At 35.8% G+C, this 15,114-nt stretch overlaps 1 pseudogene; it reads left to right on the top strand.

The window, feature by feature from the left end:
* Window positions 1–922: 922 nt before the first annotated feature.
* Window positions 923–1,844, top strand: LOC102846578 (annotated as a pseudogene).
* The last annotated feature ends 13,270 nt before the right edge of the window (window positions 1,845–15,114 follow it).

The raw sequence follows: 15,114 nt of genomic DNA, 5'->3' as shown, positions 1-15,114 counted from the left end.
CGTGCAACCATTTTGGCACTTGGCAGACCAATGGCACAAATTTCAATATCACAGTAATCCAAAGTTATCTCAATACAGAAATATAACAAAACAGTGTCTCTATACTAGAATAGTTGTCATAAAGTTTTATTTTTTATGTTTATTCAAATTTATATTCTCCTAACAAATGTCAGAAACCTGTGCATCTGTTTTTAAAGATGGCAAAACAAAACAATAAAGTCTCTATCTTATCTTCTCCTTTCAACGATTGATTCCTCATTGACATAACTTCTCAATTGATTAATACTACACTTTATCCTTTTTAGAGTCTTTCTCCTGCTGCTAAGTCTTTAATATTTAAAGCTAGTAATTCAATTCTCTACAGCTGATGAAAGGGACTGTGTGCTCTGAGTGCAGCTGAATGACTACCAGACTTCACAGGCATACATCAAGCCACTCTTTCTTACTAGGGAGGTGAAATTGAATTTGAATCTGTGTGTTATAAATCAAATCAATCACTTAGCTAAATAAGAAAGAAAATAGAAGATAGAGATAAAGATAGAGATGAGAGAGAGAGAGAAAAGAAGAAGAAGGAGGAGGAGGAAGAGGAGGAGGAGGAGGAGGAGGGATGGAAAGATGGAAGAACCACACAGATATAGATAAAGAACTTGTAGAGGGAATCAGAAGTATAGTGCCTATTCATTTATTCCTTTTCTGTTGAAAAGCAGTTCATATAATCTACTGAACATAAACCATTGCTGAGGAATCTAGAGTTTACATTAGAGTAAAAAAGTTTGAAAATTACTTAATTGAGATTAAACTAAAAGTTAACTAAAAAATCATTAAATAAGCAGCCCTTGGTATCCTGAAAGGAGCCTGGGTTATCATGGGCAGGACCAGTTTGGCTGACGACTATCAAAAGAAACTATGATCATGGCAGCAGATGGTGACAATAGTGAAGGAACAAGTTCATTTGATCTCCTCTTTGGACATATCTGCTGGATAGGACAGTGCTGCAGCTGACAAGCCTTCCAAATCCTGTGTACTATCCAGAAATTGTTTGGATTTGTAGGAAGAGATTGTGACTGAGGATGCAAAGGAAGTCACATAAAATGATTTACAACTAGAATTTGAAAAATGCCAGCTGCAGATGAAAGAACTGATGGGAAAGTATAAGGAAATACCAAGAATTTCAGCTCCAAGAGTGATAACCAGTCTCTTAAGACTATTTCAGCATTAAGCAAAACTGCTAGAGTGGAAATCATCTACAAAGAAATATGAAGAAATAAATAATTTTCACCAAATATTTTCTGAATTTCCACATTTTTAAAAATAATCCTAGTGTTTCAAGGTCATAAGATAGAGTTAAAGATAAAAAAAAAAACCTTAAATTCAGATCTCTTCATTTGGACAACTGTTCAAAACCTGATCCTAACTTGAAAAATGATGTTTCTAGAGATGTGCATCATAGTGCTTCATTGCCAAACCTGACAAAAGAAGGGAAATCAAATCCTGAAAAACCGAACACTTCACTTTTGCCGACATCTATTGAAAACCTTTGCACTAGTGGTGTTTGGTCACATTTTCATTATCAGTTAATTGAGAGTAACTCAAGTGAAGAGAATAGAAGAGAGAAAAAAGATATTAGACATTGTCAATATAGTGGAGAAACTGAGAGAATACACACAGACTTTAATACTAGCTATGGTGATAGTCAATCAAGGAATACAGAGACAAATCAAAGGCTACAAGGACATCTTGAGGAAGATGATAAAGGTGAACAAAAGGCTGTAAGCAAACATTCAAAATTTAAAAGTGACACAGATTCAGATCATCAAAGGGAACATTGTAACTCTTCTTGTTAAATGCCTTTTCTGTATTAATTGCTAAGAGCATATGGTCATTTACTTTGTTAACATGGTGAATCATGTTGACTGTTTTTCTTATTTTGAACCAACCTTGCATGCCTCTTATGAATCCCACTTAGTCATGGTGAATTATTTTTTTCATGTGCTTTTGGAGCCTATTAGCTAGGATTTTGTTAAGAATTTTTGCATCTATATTCATGAGAGATATTGTTCTGTAGTTTTCTTTCTTGGTAATATATTTGCCTGGTTTTGGTATTAGGGTTATGTTTATTTTGTAGAATGACGGTGGAAGTGTTTTTTCTTTTACAATTGTATGAAGTAAAATTGGTGATATATCCTTCTCGGAACTTTTGGTAGAATTCAGCTATATTAAACTGGTCCAGGACTTTTCTTATGGGGAAGTCTTTATATGATCTTTCCCATTTCTTCTTTTGTAATTAGTCTATTTAAGTGTTCGATACCTATCTGTCTTTGTCAATTTGAGTAGGGCATGAGTTTCAAGGAATTTGTCCATTTTCACTAGGTTTTCAAATTTACCAGAGTATACTTTTTAATAGTACTCTGTTATTATTGATTTAATTTCATCTGGTTTTGTTGTGATGTCACCACTACCGTTTCTTAATCAAGTTATCTGTGTCTTTTTTTTCCCTTTTTCTTTTGTTACATTCACTAGTGGTTTGTGAGTTTGATTGACCCTTTTGAAAAACCAGGTCCTGATCTTATCGATGGTCAAAATTGCTTTTCTGTTTTATATCTTATTGATTTTAGCTCTTGTCCTTATAAATTATTTTCTTTTAGATATTGCTATTTTTTAGCTTGCTGTTCTTTTTTTTTCTATTTGATAAAGGTTTTGAGTTCAATCATCTACACTTTTTATGTATGTGCCTATTGCTGTAAACTACCCCCTGAGGACTGCCTTAGCTGCCTCCCAGAGGCATTTGTTTCAAGGAATGTTTTTATTTCGCTCTTTATTTTTTTTATAACTCAATCATGTTCTAGTATAGAGTTAGTTAATTTCCACATGGGTGGTTTTATAAACTTTACTCCTTTACGCCTATCTAATTGCTAGTTTTATGGCATTGTACTCTGAGAAGATACTTTGCATTATTCCATTGCTTGGAATATACCCTTTGAAAATGAGAACTGAAGCACAAATGGAGACTTTATTCACCATCGCAGTAATATGAAAACAGCCCAAATGTCCAACGACAATCAAATGAATTGAGAAATTATGATGCTTTCACACAATGGAATGCAATACAGCATGCAGAAACAATGATTTTCTAAATTATTACCTAAATATGGAGTGACTGGGAAGCATTATGCTGTATGAATTAACTTAATCTCATGAGGGCAATGACACATAAGAACAAAAACAACATGAGTATCAAAGGGAGGGGAGGGTGGATGTGTGGCAGGGGAGGATTAATCATGAGGAAGCAGAATTCGATGGGTGGGAGGGTGAGGGAAATGGGAAAGACTTGGTGTGAAAATAATGTATTTAAATTTTTTTAAACTAGTATAAAAATAATGTAAAATTGAATGCATATGAATAATTATATAAAATGCAATGTAAAGAAAAGATTGCATAAAACACAATATATATTAATTAAACATACTATAAAGGTAATATTGTATGAAATCAATACGAAATAAAATTAAAACAAAAAAGAGACAGAAGTATAATCAGTCATAGTTTTCAAAAGGGAAAATGTTCATCTTCACTTTCAAGCAATAGATCTTAAAAAGGATCATTCAGGGACATTGGTAGTATGCACCAATGGAAAAATGCACCTGTAAAAACAGAAAGACATAGGCCTGAAGAGGAAAAAATATCAGGAAAACAAAGGGCAAAGAATATATATGAACTTATACGAACTTTGTAAGTAAACCAGTGTGTGTGTGTGTGTGTGTGTGTGTGTGTGTGTGTGTGTGAGTGCGTATAGAATAAATAAAATAAAAAAAGAAAGCAAAGACGACAGTAAATCGGGGGGAAAAAAACCAAGCTACACGCAGATCATTTAAAGAAGACAAAGAAACCAAAACAAACAATCAAACAAAAAAATTACTAACTTAAAGGGACATTATGAGCCAAAAAAATTCTAAAAGTGAATTTTCTGAGAGAGTAGATGACCAAAGAACTTAAAGTTAAAGATGAAAGTGGTCCATATAAAAAAGAAAAAAAAAAAAAAGGAAAGACTTAGTAGAATTTTATGGAAAAATTGAACTTAACACTTCCTCCTGCTAAAACCAGTCTCTTTCTCAGGAAAATAATCATAAAAGAACTGATGATCCCAAATTCAGTGATGGATATAATTTGGAGGCCTTGGTGCAGGCTAAAACAGTGACATTTATTCCATCTTTTAGTGAACGTATACCAGAGGAAATCAAACCAAAGTTAGTGGAACGGAAGGACTCTTTTAGTGACATTTTAACATAAGATCAATATTCCAGAAAGTAAAGTGGAGAGAGAAAAAAAAAAGGTCTCATAGTTAAATCTGTTGAGAATTCTATGCCTTGTGATATGTTTCTTTGTAGTTCAAAGACTTGTTTATCATTACCTATGGAAACAGACCATTTCCTGCCATCATCAACAGGAAGAGAAGAAACTGTTGATGGTTCAAAAACCACCATCATGGTAATGGATACATTACAAACAGATAATTCTGAAAACTGGGAAGTGAAATTTGATACCAAAACAAACAGTGGTTAAAATCTTTTGTTTCTGAAGCTATTAATGAGAATGTCAGTTTTTCAGCACAAGTGGGTGAATCCAGAGAAAGCATTTCACAGCCATAATTTGGAGAAACTGGCATCTTGCCAGTGATAAATACAAAAGGTAGGAACCTAAAATCTGATCGTTCTTTGAGTAGATCACTTGTGGAGAGTAAGTCTCGCCACTTTGATCCTTGTTTACGTGCAGAGACCATAGACTCTTCAGTTCACAAGACTGAGTTAAGAGTCTTCCAAATGGAAACATCAGTGTGACAAACTCAATATATCATGATGATGAGTACTCTGTTCTGAACATTGACCTTAATCATCTGAGGTATTCAGAACCCATCAGACCTTTGAATAGCTCAGTGAAACCAGTATCCAAATTTCTTAGACCGTAAAGCCCATCTCAACTGCCTTTTTATAATAATAGTCATAAAAATGTTTTTTCAATTAAATTCAGCTCTTTGTACCTCCAAGAATCAGTCTGTTAATCTCAATAAGGAAAATATAAAACCAGTTTTCAAATCTGAAAAATGTACAGAAGCAGACGTAAGTATTCTAACTTGAGACTTGACTTTCAGTTTCTTCAGCTAAAATTTGCTGAGCGAGCTAGTCCCTTTTGATTTTCTAACTGCAGCTCTTCACACATTTCATTATAATACCTTGCTTTGTCTTCTTGTGCTGACATTTGAAATTTTCTGTTCAGACCCTTAACCTCTTGATCTCTTCCCTTTGTTTTGGCTTCTTGGCTTAGAAGCCATATTCTAATTTTCAATTTTCTACTGTAATAATTTTCAATCTATAGATAGAACATGTCATCCAAGAGACTGGGCTCTATGAGGAGAAATGTGGCATCAGGATTGAGGGAAGACTCCTCAACAGCCTGTGCTATTCAGATAACACCACTGTGCTTGCTGAAACAGAGGAGGACCTGAGGATTTTACTGCAGAAGGTCAAGAATTATAGACTTAAATTTATTGAAATTCAATATTAAGAAAACAAATATTATCTCCTCTAGGCCAATTGGGAGCATCATGATAGATGATGAAGAGACTGAGACTGTTAACATCTTCAGCTTGCTTGTTTCCACAACTCACACACTTGTTACCAGCAGCCAGGAAATTGCACTGGAAAAATCTGCCGTCAGGGGTCACTCAATAGTACTGAAGAGCAATGATGTCAGTCTAGAGACTAAGCTGTGCCTCATCCTGACCATAGCCTGTGCAATTACTTGCTATGCATAGGAGAGCTGAGCAATGACTAAGGATTATATGAGAATTGACAACTTTGATTACAGTGGTAGAGAGAATATTAGATATAGTATGGACAGCTATGAGAACAAACAGGTCTATCCTGGAGAAAGTGAAACCAGGTTTGCTCCTTGGAGACGCAAGGATTTTGAAGTTCTGTCTGACATAATCTGGACATTTTGCTAGAAGGGACCAGTCATTTGAGAGGAACTTCATACATGGAAGGGTGGAGGAACAGCTTAATAGAAGAAGACTCTGCATGAGAAAGACTGACTCTGACTGGGAAATGGGGTAAGCACAACAGAGACAAAGAGGTTTGCTCAAGGTAGAGCAGGGTTCAGCGCTGTTGTATGTAGGGTTGCTATAAGTAGCAGGCAAGTAGATGACAAATAATGACAACAGCACATTTACAAAAATAAAGTTACATAGATAGATAGATAGACAGATAGATATGTTGTTGTTATGTGTCATATAGTCGCTTATGACTTATAGTGACCCTATGTACAACAGCACCATATCCTTCTCTATCTTGTGCCAATCTTATTGTCTCCAACACACCTCCAACCAGTACCCTAGTCACTGAGTCAATCCATCTCATCTTTTGTGCTGTCCCTCCACCCTACCAAGCATGACGTCCCTCTCCAAGAACTGGCCCATCTTTGCAACATGTTCAAATTATGTCAGACAAAGCTTCAGAATCCTTGCTTCCAAGGAATAGCCTGGCTTTACCCTCAGTAGGATAAACCTGTTTATTTTCCCAGGAGTCCACAGTATATTCAATTCTTGTCTCCAACACCAAAGCTCAAAGGCATTAATTCTTCTATCATCCCTAGCCATTGTGAAGCTTTCTGACACAACAACTAATTGCAAATACCATGGCCTGAATCAGGTCCACCTCATTCTCAAGACAGACATTATTGCTCTTCAGTACTTTGGAGAAGTCTCTGATGGCAGACTGTTCCAATGTAATTCATCTTTTAATTTCCTAGCTGCTGGTACCAAGGGTGTTGATTGTAGAACCAAGCAAACTAAAATTGTTAACAATCTCAATCTCTTCATCATCTATTATGGTGCCATCAATTGGCCCAGAGGTAAGAACCTTTCTTTTCATTATACTGAGTTTCAATTTATATTGAAGGCTATAGTCCTTGACCTTTGACAACAAGCACTTCAGGTCTTCCTCAGTTTCAGCAAGCAGGGTTGTGTCATCTGCATAATGCAGATTATTGATACATCTTCTTCCAATATTGATGCCGCATTCCCTTTCATAGAGCCCAGCCACCTGGATGATTTGTTCTGCAATAAAACCTTGGTTACTCAAAGAGAAAAAAATTTAGAGCACTTACTGAAGAAGCTCAAAGACCTTAACTTAAAACAAACCATAGTCCTCATAGTAAGAACAATAAACTATAACATGATAAATGGAGACACTCCTACTCTCATTATCCCAGTCACTAAATCAATCCATCTCATCCAGGGTCTTCCTCTCTTTCAGTGTCCCTCCACGCTCCCAAACATGATGTTCCTCTCTAAGGACTGGTCCCTTCTAGCAACATGTTCAAAGTGTGTCAGATGAAGCTTCAGAATCCTTGACTCCAAGGAGCAGGCCGGTTTCACCCTCTCCCAGATGAATCTGTTTGTTCTCTTAGTCCATGGAATATTCAACACTCTTCTCCAGCACCACAGCTCAAAGGCATCAATTCTTTTTCTATCATCCCTAATCCTTATTCAGCTCTGTGATGCATAACACACATTTTTAAAGACTATGGCCTGGATCAGGAGCACCTTAGTCTTCAGCCTGACATCGTTGCTCTTCATTACTCTGGAGAGGTCCCTGACAGCCAATTTTTCCAATGCAATTTGTCTCTTGATTTCCTGGCTGGTACCAAGAGCGTTGACTGTGGAGCCAAGCAAACTAAAACTATTAACAATCTCAATCTCTTCACCATCCATAATGATGCTGTCAGTTTACCCAGTGGTGAGAATCTTTGTTTTCTTTATGGTGAGTTTCAATATATATTGAAGGTTGCAGTCTTTGATCTGCTGCAGATTACAGCAAGCAAATAAGACTCATAATATTCTGGTAAAGTGCTAACAAGTAAGAATGTTTTTTGAGTTCTAAAGTACAACTCTCCAAGTCTTGGTACAAGTAAGAACCAGCCACTAAAACCAGAGATGAAGAAATTGAAGATTGCTGAAAACTTCTGAAATTTGAAATGGATTAGACATTCAATCAATATGCATGAATAAAATTTGCTAGCTGTTGTAAAATGCTTGAAAAAGAAGAATAAAAATTGGGAGTTTTTCTGCCATCCACAGAATGTTCAGTTCTCTTCTCCAAAACCACAACTCAAAGACTTCAATTCTTCTGTTATCCTTATTCATTGTTCAGGTCTCAGATGCATAGACTATGTTCTGAATCAGACACATCTTAGTCCTCAAACTGACATTATTCCTCTTCAGTAATTTGGAGAGGTTTCTAAGTGCAGCTTTCCCATGTAATACATCTTCTGATTTCTGTTGGTACTAAGGTTGTTAATTGTGGATCCAAACAACATGAAGCTGTTGACAGTTTCAATCTCCTCTCCATCTGTCATGATGTTGCCTTTTGGTCCAGTGGTAAGAATCTTTGTTTCCTTAACATTGAGATGCAATCTAAATTGAAGACTGCATTCCTTGATCTGCAAAATTCAGGTTATTGATTATTCTCCCTCCAATCCTGATGCCACATTCTTATTCCTAAAGTTCAGCTTCTTGATAACTTGCTCAGCATGTAGATTAAATAGGTATGGGGAAATAATACAACCGTGATACACTCCCTTCTTAATTTTAAACCTTGCTGTGTTCTCCTGCTCTTGTCACACAACAACATCCTCCTGGTTTAGGTAAAAGTGTTTCATGAGCACAATCAAGTGCTCTGGGATTCCCATTCTTCAATGTCGGCCGCACTTGTTATGATCCACCTCTTGGCTGCAAGTCAGGAGACAGATTGATTTAAGCAGGGTCATTGTCAGAGCCCTCTCAAAATGCTGAAGAGCACTGAGACCAATTTTGGTGTTTTGTTTTATTTTCTAACAACAACAACAACAATATTTGTATTGGTTTGTATATAATAACATTTTGTTTCATTAGTGTAAATTGAGTTTTATACTAATTTCATTTACATTGTTTCATACCTTTATATATATTATATTTTTATAATTAATTACTATTGATCTATGCTTAGTATTAGTAAATTTTTTCAAGTTCACATTGAATCCTTCCAATTATTGCACTCTCCCATCAACCCACTAACTTCTGCTATCTAAATGATTTCCACCTTTTCCCAATCCTTTCCTCTTTTCTTCTTCCCTTCTGAACATTTATACACATCTTACTCAGTTATCCTTCCATTTTTACATTAATGGTCTTGTGCAGTATTTGTCCCTGTAACACTGAGTTGGTTCACTAATCCTAATGCTCTCTTGACTCTCATATATTATGCAGTATTTTACAAAATCATCATTCATTAGTGCTGAATAGCATTCCATTAGGTAAATGTACCAAAATTTCGCAATACATTTATTTGCTGATGACCATTTGGATTATTTCCATTTTCTTGCTGAAGTGTATAATGCTGCTGTGAACCCTGATGTACATATATTCATTCATGTCTTAGTTCTAAGTTCCTTAGGGTATATTACTAGCAGTGGAATGACTCAGTTATATGGCATTTCTATGTTCAGCTGTATTATTTTATTATTTTTCTTTTTATCAGTTTTAAGACTAAAATATGCCTCATTCATGGTCTTCTCAATTACCTGCTATCCATCAGATAGCTAGGTAATAGATAAGAATGACAAAAGAAGAATTGAGACCTCTGATTGTTGGTGCTGGAGAAGAGTACTAAATATCCCAAGGACTGCCAAAAGAATACACAGATATTTCTTAGAAAAAGTGTGCCTGTATTTCAGGAATGTTGTTTGGAGGAGCCAACACTTGGGAAAGTGTGTCATGCTTTGAAAGATGAAGAGTCCTTGAAAGAAAGACTCAAGAAAGTAGATTGAGATGACTGTAACAGAGAGATCGAGTATATCAGAGGTGAAGACGATAGTTTCAGATCTGTTACTAATAGGGGTATGATGAGTGGTAATTCGCTCCATGAATTCTACCAACAGACAAGAGAACAATCAGATTATTCTTGGAGAAAGTGACTAGGGTAAAACTGCACCTTATGCAATTTAGTCATTTTTGTCAAGAAGGACCAGTTCTTGGAGAAAAATATCTTATTTGTAAAAGTAGAGGGTCAATATAAGGGAGGCAGACCCTCAACAAGATAAGACTGACACTATGACTATAACAATGAGTTTAAATATTTTGGGCGGTGGAGAGGATGGCACAAAATAGGGTAGCATTCAGATCCATTATTCATGCTGTTGTTGTTCAGTGTCGCTGAGTCATAGACGACTCATAGTGACCCTATGAGCAAAAGAAATGAGCGCTTGTTTAATTTTCGTCATTTCTCTATGTTCATAAAGTTTCTGGAGGCAAGCTATTTCATAATTGGATAACATTCCTGCTTCATTATTTATAGGATTGCTATAAATCAATGGCATAAAATTATAGTATCTTAGGGTTTGTAGTAACAAGTACATGCCAGATATCACACATTTTTGTACATTATGCTAAAATTAATCAAGATTGTGAAGATAACACCTGATCCAGCTGAGCTGTATATTGAATGTCTTTGAGTTAGAGCTAATTTAATGACACCTAATGGTAACCATTTCTCAGGATTATTTTTATCAATCTGTCCATGTTTATATTTCCACATAAATTTTCCTCTTTATTAACAGTCATAACAATAACAGCTACATATTAAAATATGAAGGTCTAATCTCACAGTGTATTCATTTACCCCATAGAGGGGAAAAGGAGAGTTGGTAAACCTATATTTAGACTTGTTTCTTATGTTATTTGTAATTTATTTAAAAATATATTTCATATTTCCAAAATTTTTTAAAAATACAATCTATGTTTTGAGTACCACCAATGTTGGGTCTATGAACTTCATGTGTATTTAAAAGTTTAATTTAGAAAAGAGATACACCGATGAATTTTATTAGAAAGTTTAAATGTTTCCTGAAGCTTTTTCTCAAATCAACAGGTTCCGTTTGAATAGAATAAAATTCTATTCTTAAGTAATGCCACCATTTTATTATTTTACATGTGAAATATATATCGCATTTTGCTTTTAAGAATTGTGATGTATTTCACCAAATAATAAGCTTTGGAAGGGCTCAGCACCTCCAAAAGAAGGAACGAATTCTCAACTTCTTTATAGTTAAAGTAATGATGTTTGAACCTAAATGCCATGAAAAGAAATCAACAATATTATAACGCCACATAAGTAGTCAACAGATACCCTTCAATCTTCAACATAAGGTGAGCTTTTGACCCAGAAAGCTTACTTCTTAGTAGTGTATTGCTTTTCCACAAAGAGATAGAGAGTATATAAAAGATAAGGCTGCCAGGAATCTCATACTCTGACAGTCAATCCAAATGCCTTGAGCTCTGAATTTAACTGGAAGCCAGTTATTGACAGCAAAAAGAAATACTTTTTCTGGGAAATTCCTTTTACAATTTCAGAAAAGTAATAGAAAAGTTAACTGTTTTACCCAGTAGCCATTGCATGATTAGAGTCTAAAAATGAAGGAATGCATTAGTTACAAAATTAATCAATGTATATAATTTATTAGAAGAGAACTTAAAAACTTTTTATGAACAGACATGCTTTTAAAAGATTTTAATTCTTTAGTTCAAAAGTTCTTTACAGTTGTGGCTAACATTCCTGGGCCTTCTCAGCAGATGCCAGCCCATTAGCGATATTGTTTACTATAAATTCTGATGATAATTATAATAAAGTCAATTTGGGAGCTCTGGTGACTTAGTGGCAAGAAGCTGTGCTGTGATCCTGAAGGCATGCAGTTTGAGGCCCCCAGTTGATCTGTTGGAGAAGGATGGCCAATCCTTTCCCATGTGATTTATTGTCTCTGAAAACCTGCTGGAGGGTCAACTATGGGTTGGTTCTGACTCTCAGGTATACAACAATAATATATGTATAAATTAATGATATATAGTACTTTTTGAATTGTACAAACACAAAAAATATTTAAAATCTTTCTCCTTCAAATTACATTATTATCTGTTAGATTTTTAGTAACAGCAAAAGGTTTTTTATTTTTTCTTCTTCTCTTTTAATTTATTTTTAATTTATAATTAATTCATTATCAAAAGAATTAACTCATTGCTCTTTAACACTTTAAAGAGGTCCCTGATAGCAGACTTCTCCAGTGCAATTTATCTTTTAATTTCCTGACTACCGGTAACAAGAGTGTTGATTGTGGAGCCAAATAAGTTGAAATTTTAACAACCTCAAACACTTCTCCATTTATCATGGTTAGTCTGGAGATTAATGTGCACCCAATAGGTCAAGGGATTCTCAATTACTTGATATGCATCAGAAAACTGGACAATGACTGAGGATAACACAAGAAGAGTTGATGCCTTTGAGTTGTGGTGCTAGAGAAGTGTATTGAACATACCATAGACCACCAGGAGAAAAAACAGATCTGTCTTAGAGTAAAATGAAATTTCTCTTCAGGGGCAAGGATTTTGAAGCTCTGTCTCACATAGTTTGGGCATGTGGCCAGGAGAGACCAGTTCTTGGAGTAGAATATCATGCTTGGAAGGGTGGAGGGACAGAGTAGGAGAAAAAGATCCAGGATGAGATGCATTGACACAGTAATTGGGGCAATGGGTTTAGGTGTGTCTGAGTCAGTGAGACTGGTTCAGAATAGGGAAGGGTTCAAAGCCTTTGTACATAAGATTGCTATGCATCACAGTTGACTTGATGGCACATTACAACAACTATAACAATATCAAAAGAATTATTGACATATAATTTTAAAAATATTTTCACAATATTGAAACCAAAATGAAATAATGAAAGAAAAAATCACTTATGCTGGTCAAGTGGTAAGGAGCTGCACTGCTCAACTGTAGTAACACACTTTGAATCTATCATCTGCTTAGAGGCAGAAAGATGGGCAATCTCCTCCCATGCTATTTAGTGCCTCTAAAGACAAAAACTAATACTAATAAAGGAGGAAGTTCAAGCTGTTGTGAAGAAATCTAAAAATAAATAAATAAATAATGCCCAAGGAATTGTTGGAATATCAAATTATATATTTCAACCAACAGATACAGCCCTGGATTTGCTCACCAACACGTATTAAGCAAGCTGGAGAACAGCTGCCCTGGCGAGGCAGCTGATTGGGAGAAATCCATATTTATTCCTATTCCCCCAAAAAGGTGATCTTACAGAATGTGGAAATATACAACAATATCATTGATTTTATTTAAAAGCAAAATGTTTATGAAATTATTATAAAATGCCTGGAACCGTACATTGAGAGAGAACTTCCAGAAAAAGAAGCGGAATGTAGAGGAGGTTATGGCACTAGGGATATTACTGCTGATGTGCAACAGATTATGGCCATAAGCAGAGTGTACTTGAAGGATGTCTATGTGTCTTCTACTGACTATGCAAAATTATTTGACTTTGTGGCTCACAACAGATAGTGGTTAATCTAGAGTTGAATGGGAATCTCTTAATACCTGACTGTGCTCATGTGAAACCTAGACTTAGGCAAAGAATCTATTGTTAACAGAGGAAAGGCATATTGCTGTTGTTAGGTGCTGTCGAGTCATAGACGACTCATAGCGACCCTATGAAAGAAAGGCCTGAGTACTGTTCATACATAGAGTTTCTGGAGGCAAGTCATTTCGGAAGTGGATGCCACTCCTGCTTCCAGGTTTGTTTTGGTCGGGAAGCTCCAGCAAATACTGTCCATCATGGGTACCATTACCACATTTGGCACATCAGTATCACAGTGTTCAGCATCACAGCAACCATGAGTTACCTCTGTACAGCAACGCACAGACCAGTGCTATACCACCTTGGGCTTGGTAGCATAACTTTCTGCTTCCAGGCTTGGATGGTTCAAAATCAAAAAAGGAGTACGCCGGGAATGTATCTGTTCTTCCCCCCCCCACCCAATATAGATGTGGAACATATCACAAGAGCGGCTAAGTTTTATGAAGAAGAATATGACATCAAGATTCAAGGGAGACTCATAAACAAATTTTGTTATGAAGGTGATGCAGCATTGCTCTCAATAACTAAAGAGGATTTGAAGTGTTTGCTGCAGAACATCAAAGATTTCAGCCTTCAATATGAATTTCATTTTAATATTTAGAAAACAAAATCCTCATTACTGAGCCAGTAGGGAGTATCATGATAGATGAAGAAGAGTTTGAGGTTCTTGATTGTGCCTTTCTTGGATCTGCAATCAATATTCCTGATACCAGCAGTCAAAAAATCAAAAGAGGAGTTACACTGGTAAATATCTGCTGTCAAAGCTCTCTCAGGAGTGTTAAAGAGCAACAATGTCAGTCTAGTGGTTAAGGTGAACTTGATTCGGGGCATAGACTTCTCAATTGCTTGTTATGCATCTGAAAGCTGGGCAATGAATAAGGAACACAGAAGAAAAGTTGACGTCTTTGAGGAATGCTGGAGAAGAGTATTGCACATAATATGGACTACCATGAAAACAAGCAGGTCTGTCCTGCAGAGAATTAAGACAATTTGTTTTTCAGAGGTGAGGATTGTGAAGCTCTCACATACTTTAGACATGTTGTTAGGAAGGAACAGTCTTTAGAGAAGAACATCATGCTTGGAAGAGTAGAAGGTCAGTGCAAAAGAGGAAGACCCTAGATGACATGGATTGACATAGTGTCTGTGGCCAAGGGTAAAGTGTGTCAGAAACAGTACACTTGGCTCAGGATAGGGCAAGAGTCAGAGCCATTGTTCATAGAGTTGCTATTACTTAGAGTCTATTTGTACATAAAAACAATGATAACAACAAAACCCACTGGAGTGTCAGCTATGAGTAGGTTATGATTGGAAGGTACATAACAATGGCAACTAACATACTACAAGAATTAGCACAACAACAAATGCAGACAAATTTAGGTGATTCAAAATATCATTTGGGTAATTATCAAGCTATGATCTGAAGGCGTTTGAAGGTTCAAAGTATAATTTAGTCCTTTTAGCTTTAAAGACAGATAGATACATGTAAATTGGACTTTAAAATAGGCTTTAACATAATGACCAAATTTTGTTCCTCATCTTAAGTGTCTCAAGTGTCTTTTGATTCCCTGATTGTCCGTGCCAAGAGGGATGACTGTGAAAC

This window comes from Elephantulus edwardii, unplaced genomic scaffold (assembly GCF_000299155.1).
Source record: "Elephantulus edwardii isolate Elephantulus edwardi_28Jun2011 unplaced genomic scaffold, EleEdw1.0 scaffold00173, whole genome shotgun sequence".
NCBI classification, from domain to species: domain Eukaryota; kingdom Metazoa; phylum Chordata; class Mammalia; order Macroscelidea; family Macroscelididae; genus Elephantulus; species Elephantulus edwardii.
This window is presented reverse-complemented; position numbering and strand designations above follow the sequence as displayed.